We start from the raw sequence: 14,622 nt of genomic DNA, 5'->3' as shown, positions 1-14,622 counted from the left end.
AACCTGAGCAGACAAACCAGCATGAGATGGATCAAACAAAATCACCTGCTGAGTTGGGATCAGCAGTCCCTACAGCTCTAAAACCTACTGCCTCTGAGTGTTAAGATAAGGGAAGAATACCTTCTTGGGTGCCATCAATAGATATTTTATTTTTTAAAAAGCAATGTAATGTAGCTATCAAACTGAAAACTGCCCCACAGACCTAGTGGAAATATCCTGTACATGTTTAGAGGCACCTAAAGCAAGGAGTGATGAGTCCACATCTAATCTTGTCCAATTTTGACATTGGCATCCAAGTGATAGGCACCTTGTGGGCTGACAGAATTAGGGAAAGTTGCCTGCCCACGCTCCTGAATTGCCCAAGGCATCACAGCAGAGTAATGGGAGGCACTTGCTCTCACGCTTTATAAGCACAACCTTATGCTTTATTGCATGTAACCCAGTAATGGCTACAGGCTCCAAATACATCCCATCTCTAGAGCCCACTGTTGTTACAAACATGGTGCCTATCTCAAATCTCCAGTGTAGGCAGGCACTAATAGGAGTATCTGCTCTTATAGCTGTTAGGTCTGTGTATAAACCAACTCATTCATGTCTCCCGTGGAATTTAGGGGATGTTACAGTTCCTATTGTGCCTTCATGGCACCACAGTGAAGTATGAAAGCATTGCTCGCCTTGGGTTGGAGAAAGAGAACTGAAACACGAGAGGATAAAGTATCTGGCTGAGAGTCATGTGGGAAGTCCCTGGACAAGGAACTGAACCCACTTCTTCCATCTCCTCCTCTGCTGTCTGACTTCTGGCCTGCCTCCTTGTGCAGAGGGAGACTGTCCCAAAACCACCCTGCAGATCCCTGGCAGAACTGGGGGTGAGCTCAGGGGGCCAGTGTTCAGCTGGGTGCCCCTATAAGTAAACAGGGCTGAACCTCCCAAACTCTGCCAAGGCAACAGGAAAACATTGCCTGACTTAGGTTTGCTACTTGCTAATTACAAGTTGGAGAAGTGAAATATACTCCTTTGCCCTCAGCATCTGATTTAGAGAGAGGAAGGTCATTAAAATCATGACTGCAGTAGATCAGCAGTGAGCACAGCAAGAGATATCTGACATGAAGGTAAGCCAGCAGTGGGCTACCCACGTGGCTCCCATGTTAATGCTAAGCTGTGGAGTCCTCTGCAGTTTCAGACAATGCCAGAGGCACATTTCAGCCTGGATAGCAAAGGGGAAGAGAAGGATGAGATTTGTAATACAGTTAGGAATAGGATTCTGGGAGATGCCTCTAGCAGGAGACTTGTAAGTGATACAGCAGAAGGTTAGCAGTTTAGGTGGGTTGAAAATACACTAGGACCCTTAATTTTTCTGAGTATCCCTCCCATTCCCCAGAGTTTCCTCTCCTTAAAGCTCACTTCATTCCCTGCTTCAGTGGGAGATACCACTCAGTTGCTGCCCACAACTCAGGAGTTGCATGAGAATCTTTGAAGCCCTGTGAATAATAGCCTTATACTATCATCTTGAAGATATGGGTAGTTTTCTTTTTTGAACCTACTCATTCAGAATAAAAAGGACAGTGGAAAAATCTTGTAGCTGTAGATCTACAAGTAAATCAGTTTGTATTTTGGCAAGTGCTCTCAGTAAAATTCCTACATTGATTGTAGCTATTTCAGAAAACCTATGCAAATTCTATGAAAAAATATAGAATTAGTGATGGAAAAAAAATAACAAAGAAACTCTTTCAGGTCTAACTTGGCCTAAAATTTAGGCTTTGTAATAGCAAGCTTTAACAAAACTTATATTTCCATGACATTTTGTTGTAAATTCCAATGGGGAGGGGGGAGAAAATTTTGAACAAAGATTCTCTGTAGTCCTTGCTTTGTGAGAAAAGATGTGAAGCCTGAGAATCTTGCAGTGAGAGTGACTTAAAGCCAGCCTGGGTGAACACTGTCAGGAATTTCTGTTCATCTGAACATATGCTGCTTCCATGATCTCTTCAGTAGCCTTGCTAGCGAATGGCTTAAAAGGCACTAATCACTGCCAACCCAGTAGAGCACAAAAGCCTAGAGCAAAAATTTCTCAGAGCTGGGTTCAAAGAGTTAATTGCTGTAGTCTGGGTGCACTTGCCTGAACTCTGGTCATCTGAGGGCCTGGTTCTTGGGTGCACTCCAGGTGGCCAAGAGCCAGAGTTCAAGCAGAACCTTGCTGAAGTCAGTTGAGTCTGTACGAGTTCCACCTCGTCTGGGTGCCTATTTCAGGGACATGAGCTCTTTTCCAGTAAGAGAACGGCCAGCAAAGAATTGCTCACAGTGCTATTCAGCAAATAACTGGGTATAGTTAACAGATGTGAGAAAAGTCCACCAAAAAAATCAGCTGAAAATCCTGAGAGGTTCATCTTCAGCAACAACATCCCTTTCCCTTTGTGGGACCTATGACAGAATTTTGCCAGCTTAGAAGGGATCTCCAGGCCCTCTGTGGAAAGCAGGCATAGTCCACATGCTGACTTGTAAACCAGGAGTGAGGGCTGGGAGGATTTTTTTCCAGTGAGGGTGGATTTCTTTTCCTCAGCTTTTTCATGTATCAGAATTATTTATGCATAAATGTAAATTTATGGCAAAAAAGAAAAATTCTAAGTATTTCTGCTGAACAGGCAGCAACATGTGCACATAAGAATCATGCTGTGAGCCTATATGGATGTCTATGCCATCTTTCACTACAGCTACCTTATGTGGACTACCTTTCCTATGCCCTATATTGGAGCAGTAAGAAGTGGTGAGTTATATATGGTGTGAGGAAGCTATAAATCTTGGGAGATAAACTCAGGCTGATTGATAGAATGAAATGGGAACACGAAACATAGAGCTCCCACCATGCAGTGCATGTAGCATGCCTCAGTTTGGGAGACTTCTTCAAAGATCAACAATGTTTTCCATAGTCCTTGCAGTCCTTGCAAAATATTTCAGTTAATCCCAAACCCACTTTTTCTGTCCAAAAAAAAGAAAAAAAAGAGATTTTTCATTAAGTCCCAGATAGGACATTATTCCTACAGTCTACGATCACAGCAGATTCATTAGGAAATCAATGCTGATATGGAAAGTATAATGCAATACAACATTATTTTATAGTGAACGGGAAGTTTGCTTTTGTGGAACTTCTAGTTATCGCCTAGTGAATCAAACTGAGAATCTCATGGCAACAATTTGGGTGAGGTAGCTGGATGATTTTTTCACATAAAATACATCCCTGCAGTTGAATGCCCCAAAGGGCAACATCTTTACAAGTGTCCCCAAGAAATATATGGCCGAGGTATTCATTAGTAGCTTTGCTTAACTTGTAGTACCATTTTAAAAGTATTTTCTAACATTTATTTGGCAGCAACAGCAAAGGGTTCTGGTAAGTGCCAGTGCCTCTATTGCGCTGGGCACAGTACCACCCCAGTGAAGGCACAGCATGGGCCCCAGGTTGGCATTCAGTTTAGTCTGAGGTTGGACCATCCAAAATTTGCTTGAACCTCATAAAAGAACATTCCAGGGACACTTTTAGGCAGATTTTTAATCACAAGGGGGAAAAACTCAAAGTATTTGAATTATTTATCCCTGACAGTGTATTTTTAGAGAGAAGAGGTTAAAATAAACTTTATCTGTAGGAAGCCTTAGCCTGATTGAAAACCTCTCCATATATTTGGAGTCCTGTTTAATAAGCCATCCAGACAGAGGGAGCATTCTTCTGTAAAGCCCGTTTGGCACAGAAGCCTGCAGCAAGAGCTGAGCAGGCAAATCCCACGGCAGGGGAGAGACAGCACTTTTTGACCCAAACAATGTCTAGACAGCCTGAAAACAGATAAATTAACAGGCAAGCAGCAGCGGCATCACACAGCAGCAAAGCGGTGGATATTTGTCACCTCAGTGATGGGTTAAATGAAGATTCAAGGCCCTAGTATAGTCTTTATGAAACACAATGTACTCCAGCTGTCTCCCTCCCTCCTCCTGAGCTATTTACTGTGTTAACAGCTCCATGCAGAAAGTTCACATTCACTGACATAGTACACATTTCCCATCTTTTACAGACTGCCCTAATGAGGCAGCAGGATCAGAACAAATTAGTGACAGAATTCCCCCATCCCCTTGCTCACGGTGTAGGAACAAACATCCTTTCCTCCTTGCATACCCTGCAGAATCTGAACTCGGAGCAGAATGCACCGATTCATGGCAAATGAGAAGGGGGTTGTTCAGCCTAATGGTGTAACAATATTTTTTAATGCAATTCCTGCTTGAGGATGCTGTGTTCGCTTTACAGTCTGGCTCTCCTGTTTGAGAAAACACATGTTTTGCTATATATAGTGGGGCTTGAAAAATAACTTCTGTTACTAAAACGAGCACAAACAGTTTCAGATGACACTTTTGGTAGAGAAGATATGTGATTTCATTCACTGTGTTTACTGAAAATTAGGCGCACACAAATTACCTTAATGAGATGCAAACCTTGTCGTTTGCATTTAGTGCACCAGTAACAAAATTCTGGTAGCTGCAATGACAGTATATTTAACATACAGAAAATAAATAATTTGTTACATCAATGCTGTCAAAATGAAACAAGCCAAACTGTGATTAAAGCAGTTACCATTAAACCAGAGGCTGACTTCCACAGAGCTGTTGTGAAAACAGCAAAAGAGCAATTTTCCTAAGTGCATTTCAAGTGATTGAGTAAAAATTGAACTTATGGCAGACTATGTTATAGAATACTACTTAAAGTGTTTGGATGATGATACTTCATAACACAGAAGCCTTCACGCAGTACAATTTTAATCCTTTTTTGTTGCTGAGCTTGAAAGCATATTAAAGATTGAGAGACTTTCTGTCTGTGAGACTCAGCCTCACCATTCTTAAATATGACAGCAAGGAAGTTTTGTCTGTGTGAGATTCCTTGTGTAGGTAGAGGGATGGAAGGGAGAGAGGCAGAACTTCTTATATCATGCAAGATGCATGTCTTGGCTCCTGCCAAGCAATATTCTGTGCATCTTCAGTATGGCAGAAGTTGTAAACATGTTGTATAATCACATAACTGGGCTGTGACCCATTTGTTAGCAGCATAGGAAAAATACATCAAAGTCACAGATAGTCTCTTCAGACAGGCCTCGACAGATACCCATCTGGTAATAACCTCAGACTGTGAAGTATGGATGATTTACAAAGGTGTTAAGGACCTCTTCTTTTTATATATATAAAAATCCCTCTTTAAACTCTGTACTGATTAACTATGAAGCATCAGGAAAATAAAAGGAAAAATAATGCATTGTTTTAGAAACAGTAGAGAGTTGAGTGATGTGTAAGAAGAGATTGTAGCCATATTAGAGCCACACATAGTGCTGGGTAGCCCTGAAGATCTGCTGTTCATTAAGCATATGTAAGCCCAAAGCATAGCGGCCCCAAATGGTAACTAACCTTAACTGTCAGTCACTCTCTTGAATTTAAATGCAGCGGCCATCCCAAGTGCCAAGACAGGCAGTGACAGGCTACACTAGCAAGTCTAGATATCGTATTCCTGTGGTAAAGTCCACGTATGCAGATCTTGCGCTTTGATTTTATGGAGTTGAAGAGCTGCTATCCGTTACTCAACTGGGGCTCTGTTTGCCACTAAAGGACGTCGGCACTGTATTCACTCGTGCCCCTTGAGCTAGGCAGAGTCTGAAGCAAGTGCATCACTTTCAAAATGTGTTATTCGTTACAGAATGTGTTATTAACAGCAAAGAATCCCCATTTCATGGTGTAGTATCCCATTTTTGTGCAAGGCACATACAAACACAGAAAGGTAGTCCCTTTCCTAAGAAGTCTGCAATTTCAGTATCTTCTTAATAACTTGGACAGGCATGATTACTGAAAGCTGAGTGCATGCAGATGTCCTTTCTTGCCATGAGTCCAAACCCATGGCATGGGTTTTCTTCCTGGCACTATATTCTGTTTATATTCATTATATTATGTTGCTTGGGGCCCTTTCCTTTCCCAAAGCTCTTTTGGATTTGGGGAGGATGCATCATTGTTGGTAGATATCTTCTGTGGTCTAGACTTTTAAGTTCTTACTCTATTGTTATACTGATCCACTGGAAGGTTTATAAGTCACACTACTTGTCAAAGTTATGAGGATGCTGAATCATTTTTATTAGGCATCAAAGTCTCCCCCCCACCTTTCATTTCTTCAACTGAAAGCTTCATTAGATTGCAAAATGGCACCTCTGTGCTCAGACAGGGCTGTGGGCAAATCAGGTTCTTTCCTTTGTTAAATCTGATTGATTTATTTCACATATAAAATGAGCAGTAAATGTTCAAGTTCTAAAAAGTTATTTAACAAGTGTCTGAGTGGAATGAAAATAGCTTTCTAAAATAGTGCAAATACTTATCATAAGCATATTAAAGAGACTCTTTTCATTTTCAGACGTTACCAAATGCCCATAAATTCTTAGATATTCAAGCAGTCAGGCACCTGAGGAAGCTTAGGATAACAATTAATTATGAGACATGCTGCTCAAGCAGCTCTTTGCAACCCTGAGTTCTGCAGCAATTTAGGAAGAAGGTACCATTCTGCTTATTTAGTGGCAGAGAAACAAGAGGCAGACAAGGGAGGACTGGTGTGAGATAGGATATTATCTCAAGTCTCCCTCCAGCCAACCCAGTAGGCACACACTAGACATCACTGTACCTCCAGAGGACTCAGGAAGGACTACGCAGAACTGGAGTCTGCTAGTAGACCCTTACTCAGGCAATTTGTCAGTGATAACACTCATACAGGATTGTGTTCTTTATTTAGCCACTTGGCACTTAGTGCCTCATATAAGCTTGCTAAGCTTAATGGGAAGAGATGGACACTTTGCAAGAGAATCCCATTGCACTCAGAGGCGTGTATCTATCCTCTGCAGGGTGCTGTCTCTCTTGGGACAAGCTCTGGAAGTTCAGCTAAGTGTCTGCACCTCACCTGGACAAAAGATGAGATAGATCCTGGAGCAGGGAGACCTTCAAAAAGGCAGGAAGATGGGTGTGCACTTCGGGCTCAGCAGCTACCTGGAGGGAAGAGTGGAGAACAGTCATGGAGATGTAAGTCACAGCTTGTAAATCAGCAGACTGTCAAACAGTTAGAAAAGCAAACATGAAGTTGCAGGTAAGCAAAGGCTAGTTCCTATTTCATGCTAATTTTGCTACAGATGGCTTGTCCAACTTCAGAGTTACCGTGCTCATAACCAGTTACTTTTCTAATTTCCTTTGACTGTATAATAGGAGAAGAAAAGCAAAACAAGAAGGAGAGAAGTGTGTCAGAGATGAGAAAGGATCGAAGAAAAGAGGAAAATTCAGTTGAGAGAAGGTGGCAGAGGACATCTAGGGATTATGTTCTGTAAAAAAAAAAGCTAAGAGCAGAGACTTTCATAGCAACTGGGCGGGGGGGGGGGGGGGGCAACAAAAACCCCTGTGTCCTGTGGTGAAACTTCAGTGAAATGATATTAAGGATAAATCTTTTATTGTATTGTCCTGCAGGCAGTCTGGTAAAAACTGTATTCTCAGCATAAATGAACTCTCCCATTATAAAAAAAGGAAAAAATGTCTGCTTTCAGGACTGGCTCCATGTAATGGCTGCTGAGATACCCACAAGGGGATATTTAGGAGCAGTAGTAAGGAGAAGTAGATCCAGATATTTTCTGCTGAAATAAGAAGGTCTTCTGACTGAGCAGACACATCAGATGTGTCTGCCACCAGTTTCCCATGGGCTGGCAAAAGACTGCAGTTCACATAAAGGATTTAGCCCAGGGAGAGCATTTAGTGAGGAAATAACTCCCTTTACTCCGTGGTTTGTCAAGATCTCTTTTAATTGGGTCTTCGGCTGAGAGATAGGGAAAAACATGGGCCAAATTAGCCTTGGTGGAGTCACAGTAAAGATAGATTTGACCTCCAAGCTGTGGCAGAGAGAGAAAGGTTTTTCAAAAGGAAAGGGAAAAGAAAAGCTTTTTAAAATGTTGGTCCAGAATAGGAAGTCCCTGTTTCAAAGAGACGGTGATGTAGTGGCTTCTGATTTAGCACATCTTCCCCAGCAATGATTACCTAGACTAGCCAGAAGCCACTGAGTCACCCTGTCCTGGAAGGTGACATAAGCAGGACATGGACATGTGGATGAAGACTCAAACAGCACATTTAGCCAAAGGCAGAACCACAAAATCTTGCCTTTTTTTTTTTTTTTTTTTCTTTCTTACTTAGCCCTTAGTGGCTTATTAAATTTCTAATGTAGCTTTGCCCTCAGAATTTACATACATGTGTTCTAACCTCAGCAAAGCTCTCACCACCCAGCTAACCTGTACTTGTAAAAGAGATTTTGAGGTGAGATTTTAAGACAGTTTAGAGGTGCCATTATGTGTATAATGTCCACATGTGGTCAAACAGTCAACTATTAACTTGATAATGATACTGTTTGCATGCAAATCATGGTCACCAAATGCCCATGTGTGCACGTGCACGCACACGCATCTGTTGTGTAAATGTCAACCCCTGTTGCATTTGAAATGACAGGCTAGCTCATTCCAGTATATTTGGCCATGGAAATGAAAGCTCATTCGGAAAAGCACAAATGCAGTAACACACTAAAGATGCTCTCTACAACTACCTGAAAGGAGGCTGTAGCAAGGTGGGGGTCGGTCTCTTTTCCCAGGTAACAAGTGATAGGACGAGAGGAAACAGCCTCAAGTTGCGCCAGGGGAGGTTTAGATTGGGTATTAGGAAAAATTTCTTCACTGAGAGGGTTATCAAGCATTGGAACGGGCTGCCCAGGGAAGTGGTTGAGTCACCATCCATGGAGGTATTTAAAAGACATTTAGTTGTGGCACTTTTGGATATGGTTTAGTGGGACTTGGCAGTGTTAGGTTTACGGTTGGACTCGATCTTAAAGGTCTTTTCCAACCTAAATGATTCTATGATTCTGTGCTGTTATGTTGGGGAGATTTCTGCTTCAGATTCAACCATTTTTCTTGAAACAACAAACCCGTTAAATGTTGTTTCTTTGCCACTATACCCCGATTTTTGTTCCTTTGCCAAGTAACCACTCTTACCTTCTGAGCTCTTCCTGTGTCACCATTCTTTAATTCTTCTGAAACAGTAGTTCCCCCAAAATTCCTCTCAGCATTATATCTATTACCAGCCCCATTTATTAATAATAGCTACCAAATATCCCATCATATCACCTTGCTTCCACGTTCCCCACACGGCACCCCTGATTCTGGGAATGACCCTATTTCAGGCACTCAGATGGTATTTTGGAGGATACCCCTAGAAAGAAACTTTCAAACCAGCTATCCTAGTGCTTCCCTTTCTAATGTTTGAATAGAGTCATAAAATCACAGAATAACGTAGGTTGGAGGGGATCTCTGGAGGTCACTTGCTCCAGTCAGGTTCAAGGCTAGCTCAGGGCCTTATTCAGCTGAGTATTGACAATCCCGAAGGACGGAGATTTCACTGCCCTTCTGGGAAGCCTGTTTTGGTGCTGCACCACTCTCACGGTGAACACTTCCTGAGGGTGTGTGCCATCACCATCATCCAGGTGCTTGATGAAGATATTAAAGAGCACAGGCCCACAATAGACAACTATACCACAAAATCCCTTTTGCCAGCTTGTCAAGTTAGAGTTTTAACCCTCACTGTTCCTACTGAAAAGCACTTCTTGTATTCTTGTGGTCAGATACTTTTAGTCACTTCATTGTAATTTCAAGCCTTTAAGTATTCATTACAAATATATCTCTTTGTACCAGTTTATGCCTGTGTCCTATAATAATTCTTATTTTTCTTGGGGAATATGAATTCAAGGCCTCCTGCTGTCAGGAAGAGGCACTTTCAGAATTCAACTAGCCCCTCTTAATCACTCATTCCAGGTGTTTTAAATACATTCTTCTAATTATAGGTTTTGCACTCTCAGTCTTTGAACATGTGAGTTTACCTGAATCGGTTTTTATCCATTCCCTCACGGTTCCAAACCCTTCCATTATTTAGGTCAGTGTATCCTCACTCCCTCCTTCCACTTAGATAAAAGATGAATTTGCTCAGTATTTCTTTTAAAAAAATTTTTTTAACATCTCATACCTGAGATACTATTGCTGTTGCTATACTGAGTAAAGAATTGCTTTATCTTTTCAAGGGAATAAAGACCATATTTAAAATCTTGTGCTCATTAGTTTGTGGAACTGCAAAACTGCTTTCTGGTTGTGTGCATTATTATTTCATTAGCAGATCATGCTTGGATCATGAGTGCAAACTCACTGCAGCTGGAAGTGTTCAATCTCAAGTTTACACACAATACTATAAACCTACACAATTCTTTACCTAGGACACTGCCCTAAAACCTCCTTTCATGATTATGAAATGTTTTTCTGATTGAAGCTTTCCATGTAGGTGGTTTGTTTTCTTTTTTTTTGGCTTTTCTCTCACCTTGGACAATAAAAATCATTGCCATTTTTATAGCCTGTTTCATTTTTAGGGATGGAGCAGGGATTGCAAGGCAGGATGCTGGGTAAATTAGAATTCATAGTTTATCCCAAAAAATATGTTCCCTGCTGGACCCGGATTTAAATGTATTTTTCTTTATTCAGTATGATTAATTCTGATGCCAGGGGATTCTTGGTACATTTCCTAAGGATAAATCCGTGGGAATTGCAGACACTTGCTTAAAGATGATTGTTCAAAGTGTAGAGCACTGGGAAAGAGGCCTAAAAGTAAAATATGATCAAAATCCTGCTGTACTTGTAGCCTGCAGAGATTTAGGGGTCCTGGATGTTTCAGAATCAGAGTTTCAATAAAAAAAACCCCCTGTCTTCTAACCCAAAAATAAACTGGGTCTGAGTAACACATAGTGGCAGGCACGGACTGGCAGTAATATGCTATAATTATATACAATTTCCTGCACAGAGAGGGATATTTCCAGGTAGTTTCTGACTGGCCTTTAAAAACTGTGTTTTGGCCATTAAAAAACCCCTCCAATTTGATTTTAATGAATTTTAAAACTATGTGATGCAGTAAAGGCAAAGTAAGTCACACTCAGTGCAGTCTGTCGGGTGGGCTAGAGGAGAATGTGTTGCTGCAGAGCAATGTTACTGCTTCCAACCTGAACCTGGAAGCAGGGAAAGTGAGTTTGTCACTTCAGGAAAAAAATGTAGCTCCTGCTCACATGGTCTTCAAGAATTCCTCTCCTCACACCCTCTGATAAGTAGCACCTACACGGTATCAGCGTCATGATACTCTGCAAGAATAAAAATGCTACTTATGCAGAACCAGCTGCTGTTCTCCATTTTTTGACTGAACAGCTGTCTGCAGAGCAGACGGCAAATTCCCTGGTAAGGAAGAACCTGTTAAAAGCTTGCAGAGGGGAAACAATAACAAGGAATAATGCTGGCTATGTCTATGTTAGCATTTTAGGTTGGGGCAGGAATGTGCTTTTAAAGCAAATCAAAAAGGAGGAAGGAACTGAAACCAAGAAAATTCTTCCAAACCCTCTACTGGAATAGCTCCATTCGGTGGATGTGCACAGCCAGGGTCTGAGAGGCTGCTCCTATGTAGTGAGATAAGGACAAGGCAGAGCTGCAACATCTTCCAAAGAAAGCTGCTTTCCTAATGTGAACCTCATCTCAAACTCCTGTCAAGCTTTTTGTGAGCTCCCCTAAGTAGAGAAAAGCACATACTGGCACCAGGTTAATCATGCTAGACTGCTTCTACTTAGTATCAAACCAGTGTGGCATTGGTTGAAAGTTGCTCCCAAGGCAGTGCAATGCACCGAAAGTTATTTGTGAGTTTGCATGTCTGGGGCTCCTGGACTGAGTTGGGCTCATGAATGCAATCCCCACACATTGTCACACAGCCCAGAGAGTTTGTTAAAAGAAAAGGTAATTTGTCTGCAGTGTCAGAAAGTCTGATTCTTTCCTATGGAAGCTCAATCAACTTTAACTGTTCAGTGGAAGCTGCTTAGCCCTAGGACCTTTGAAACATTGGACAGTTTTCTGCAATGAAACTTTACTCTTTCAGCATAGCGTTACAATTACTAGCATTAGAGTTCTCTCTTCAAGATATTGTGGAAGATCCAGTTTAAGCCAAAGAAGCCTTTTACTAGATGCTTGAGCAAGGGAATAACATTGTTCAACCATTTCTGAACGTTTGCAGAATGACCTGAGTGCGCAAAATTAGAGGTGGCTCATCCTCTTACTTGAAGGCTATTTTAGTCCCTTGTAAGCAGCATTTACATTTTTGTATGAAGCTTCAATACCAGCCTAGGCTCGTTAGCATGTAAGTATAGAGATGTAAAACTCTGTAGGTGCATTTCCTAAGTCCTGAGAGAATTTTAGACAAATGCACTGGTGCATTTCTGAATTTTCTGACAGTGTTTTATGAACTGTACAAGACTCAAAACCATGCCTGAGGAGGGATTTCACGTGGCTTAAACTAGAGCAGAGAAAGACTAAATGCACAAAACTGGACAATCTGAGTTAGAATCTAGAGCATCCCACCCAGCCCACCTGTGGGCAGGTGAGGTTACGCTCTCCTGGCCATGCTCTCTGTGGAGCCTGCTTGCAACTGTCTCATCCCAGCTGCAGTGAGGTGGTTGCGATTTCCAAGCTTTTCTTTCTCCTCTGCCTCTACTGAGCTTTCAGGTCTCAGTATTAGCACTGATACCCATGATTCACCATGTGTCAGACACCTTGGGAAAAAGAGAGAAAGGGGACAGCTAGTTATGGTAGGAAAAAAATATTGCTTTGCCTTTGATTTTCAATTTTCATTCCCATAAATTCTTTGCCAGTTTAGTTCAATTTGGAAGTGGTAAAACAATTTTGCAGGATCGCAACGAAGCTCAGTCTATAATCTGAAGCAGGGGCCGGTGGCAACCAGAAGAAAGGATGCCAGAGACTCAGAACAGGGACAAGATCAGGTGGCAGTGGTGGGCTCATAGTTCTGCCTAAGCAACTGCAGCTTCTGGACAGATGTGACAGGGAGGAGAAGGGGAGCAGGGAAAGAATCATAGTTTAATGTGAATTTCTGTTGCTCCTGTGGGATATGTAACCTCAAAGACCTTACTTGTTCCCTCCAGCCAGTTACTATGCTGTGTTTTCTGTTCCCTTCCCTGCTAGGCAACCATTGCAGAAAACCTTTTTCCAGAAGACATAATTGGGCATCAGCAGAACTGTGGGATATTTAGAGTATGAATATTTTTTGCCCTTTTCACTGTGGCCATACATGGGAGAATTTTTTCTCAGGTGATTTTTAGGAAGCAGAGACCAGCTTTGCCATTGTAAGAAAAATACACACTTGTTTCTGGGAACTCCAGGTAACTTAAATGATTGCTTCACGTTTTCATGTAAGTTAGGGTTGAACCTTAATTGTAAAATGCACAGGATTTTGCTGGCTAAATTTTAGGTGGAGTTATTACAATCAGTTATAAAGTACCCCTTGCAGCTGAATTTTTATTCCATTCCCTTCCCCTGTAAACATTATGAAAAAATCCCGTCCTGCTTTTTTGGTGTATTTTGAGATGGCAACTCTTCCTTGGTTTCTCTCATTTTTATTATAGAATAATTGTGTAGAGCACAAGCAATATCTGAGGTTTCAGTGTGGCTTGATAAAACTGCAGATTGCTCAGTTGAATTCTTTATCAGTACACGGTTCACAGATATTAGAGGTATGCACAGCACCAAGCGCTAAGGGACCATTTATTCCAAGCTAGAGAGATGATCCAGTTAGTGAAGTTATTGAGAATTTTACTAGTCATACGGGTGGGAGAAGTTAAGTCCCAGGGTGTTGAAAGTATGATTGAGAAATTATGGTAAAGCAAATTTCATGTCTGAAAGAACTTAAGGCACAGAAACCAAATTGGCAACTTTCCTCTTACTCGGTCTGTTCTCAGAAAAACTTTTAGGTGCTTTCAAAGACACATTTGGTCCCTTCGTGCTAAAGTAGTGCCAGAGCACACATTAGTGTCTTGGATTTACCCATAGCAACTGAAGAATTTTTGATTAGGAAAAGAATCTTTTCAGTTCCATCAGAATTAATTCACTGAAAAAAATCTGAGTTTAAGTGGAAAACACAGGCTCAGATAGGGGGAATATCCTCTGAAAGTTAAGCAAGGGTATTTTTTTTCCTCTACTTACAGCTAAGGTGGATTAACAGAGGCATATGGAGAAGATCAAATATACCTTGAAATAATGGATGTATAAATCTGCAGAATAAATCTCTCTTGAGTACTGGACAAGAGAGGGGGAGAGAGAGAATATAAAAATGTGGAGATCATTTACTGAAGGGATATAATACTGAAAAGCCAGAGGGGTTCTAGGATCTTCAATATTTTATAAGAGGAAGCTTAAAGCTATTTTAATAAACCATTGAGGCCAGTTTTTAAAAAATGTAAATGTACAACTGTGCACACAATCTGCATATGCAAATCACCACAATTGGGCAAGCAAATCAGATAATTGCATGCAAATATGCCTACTCACTCTGTGCCTGTGTCTACAATGGTAGTAACTGTGCATGCAAATTAGGTACACATTTTGTACACATAAAGGTGCAGCTTAAGTGGCATATGGCATGAAAATATGGCATATAATGTAACAAAAGAGGGAGAAGGAAATAGCAAGG

General features: G+C 41.3%; 1 long non-coding RNA gene across 1 annotated transcript in view; it reads right to left on the bottom strand.

Moving 5' to 3' along the window:
- Positions 1-14,622, bottom strand: part of LOC115339439 — a 122,805-nt gene that overhangs the window by 62,927 nt on the left and 45,256 nt on the right. The window contains exon 2 of the long non-coding RNA XR_003922714.1: positions 6,953-7,038. This is a non-coding gene — a long non-coding RNA (uncharacterized LOC115339439). The remainder of the gene's footprint in view (positions 1-6,952; positions 7,039-14,622) is intronic.

Source organism: Aquila chrysaetos, chromosome 3 (assembly GCF_900496995.4).
Source record: "Aquila chrysaetos chrysaetos chromosome 3, bAquChr1.4, whole genome shotgun sequence".
Taxonomy (NCBI): Eukaryota; Metazoa; Chordata; class Aves; order Accipitriformes; family Accipitridae; genus Aquila; species Aquila chrysaetos.
Note: the sequence above shows the minus strand (reverse complement) of the source record. Positions and strands in the feature narration are given on the sequence as shown.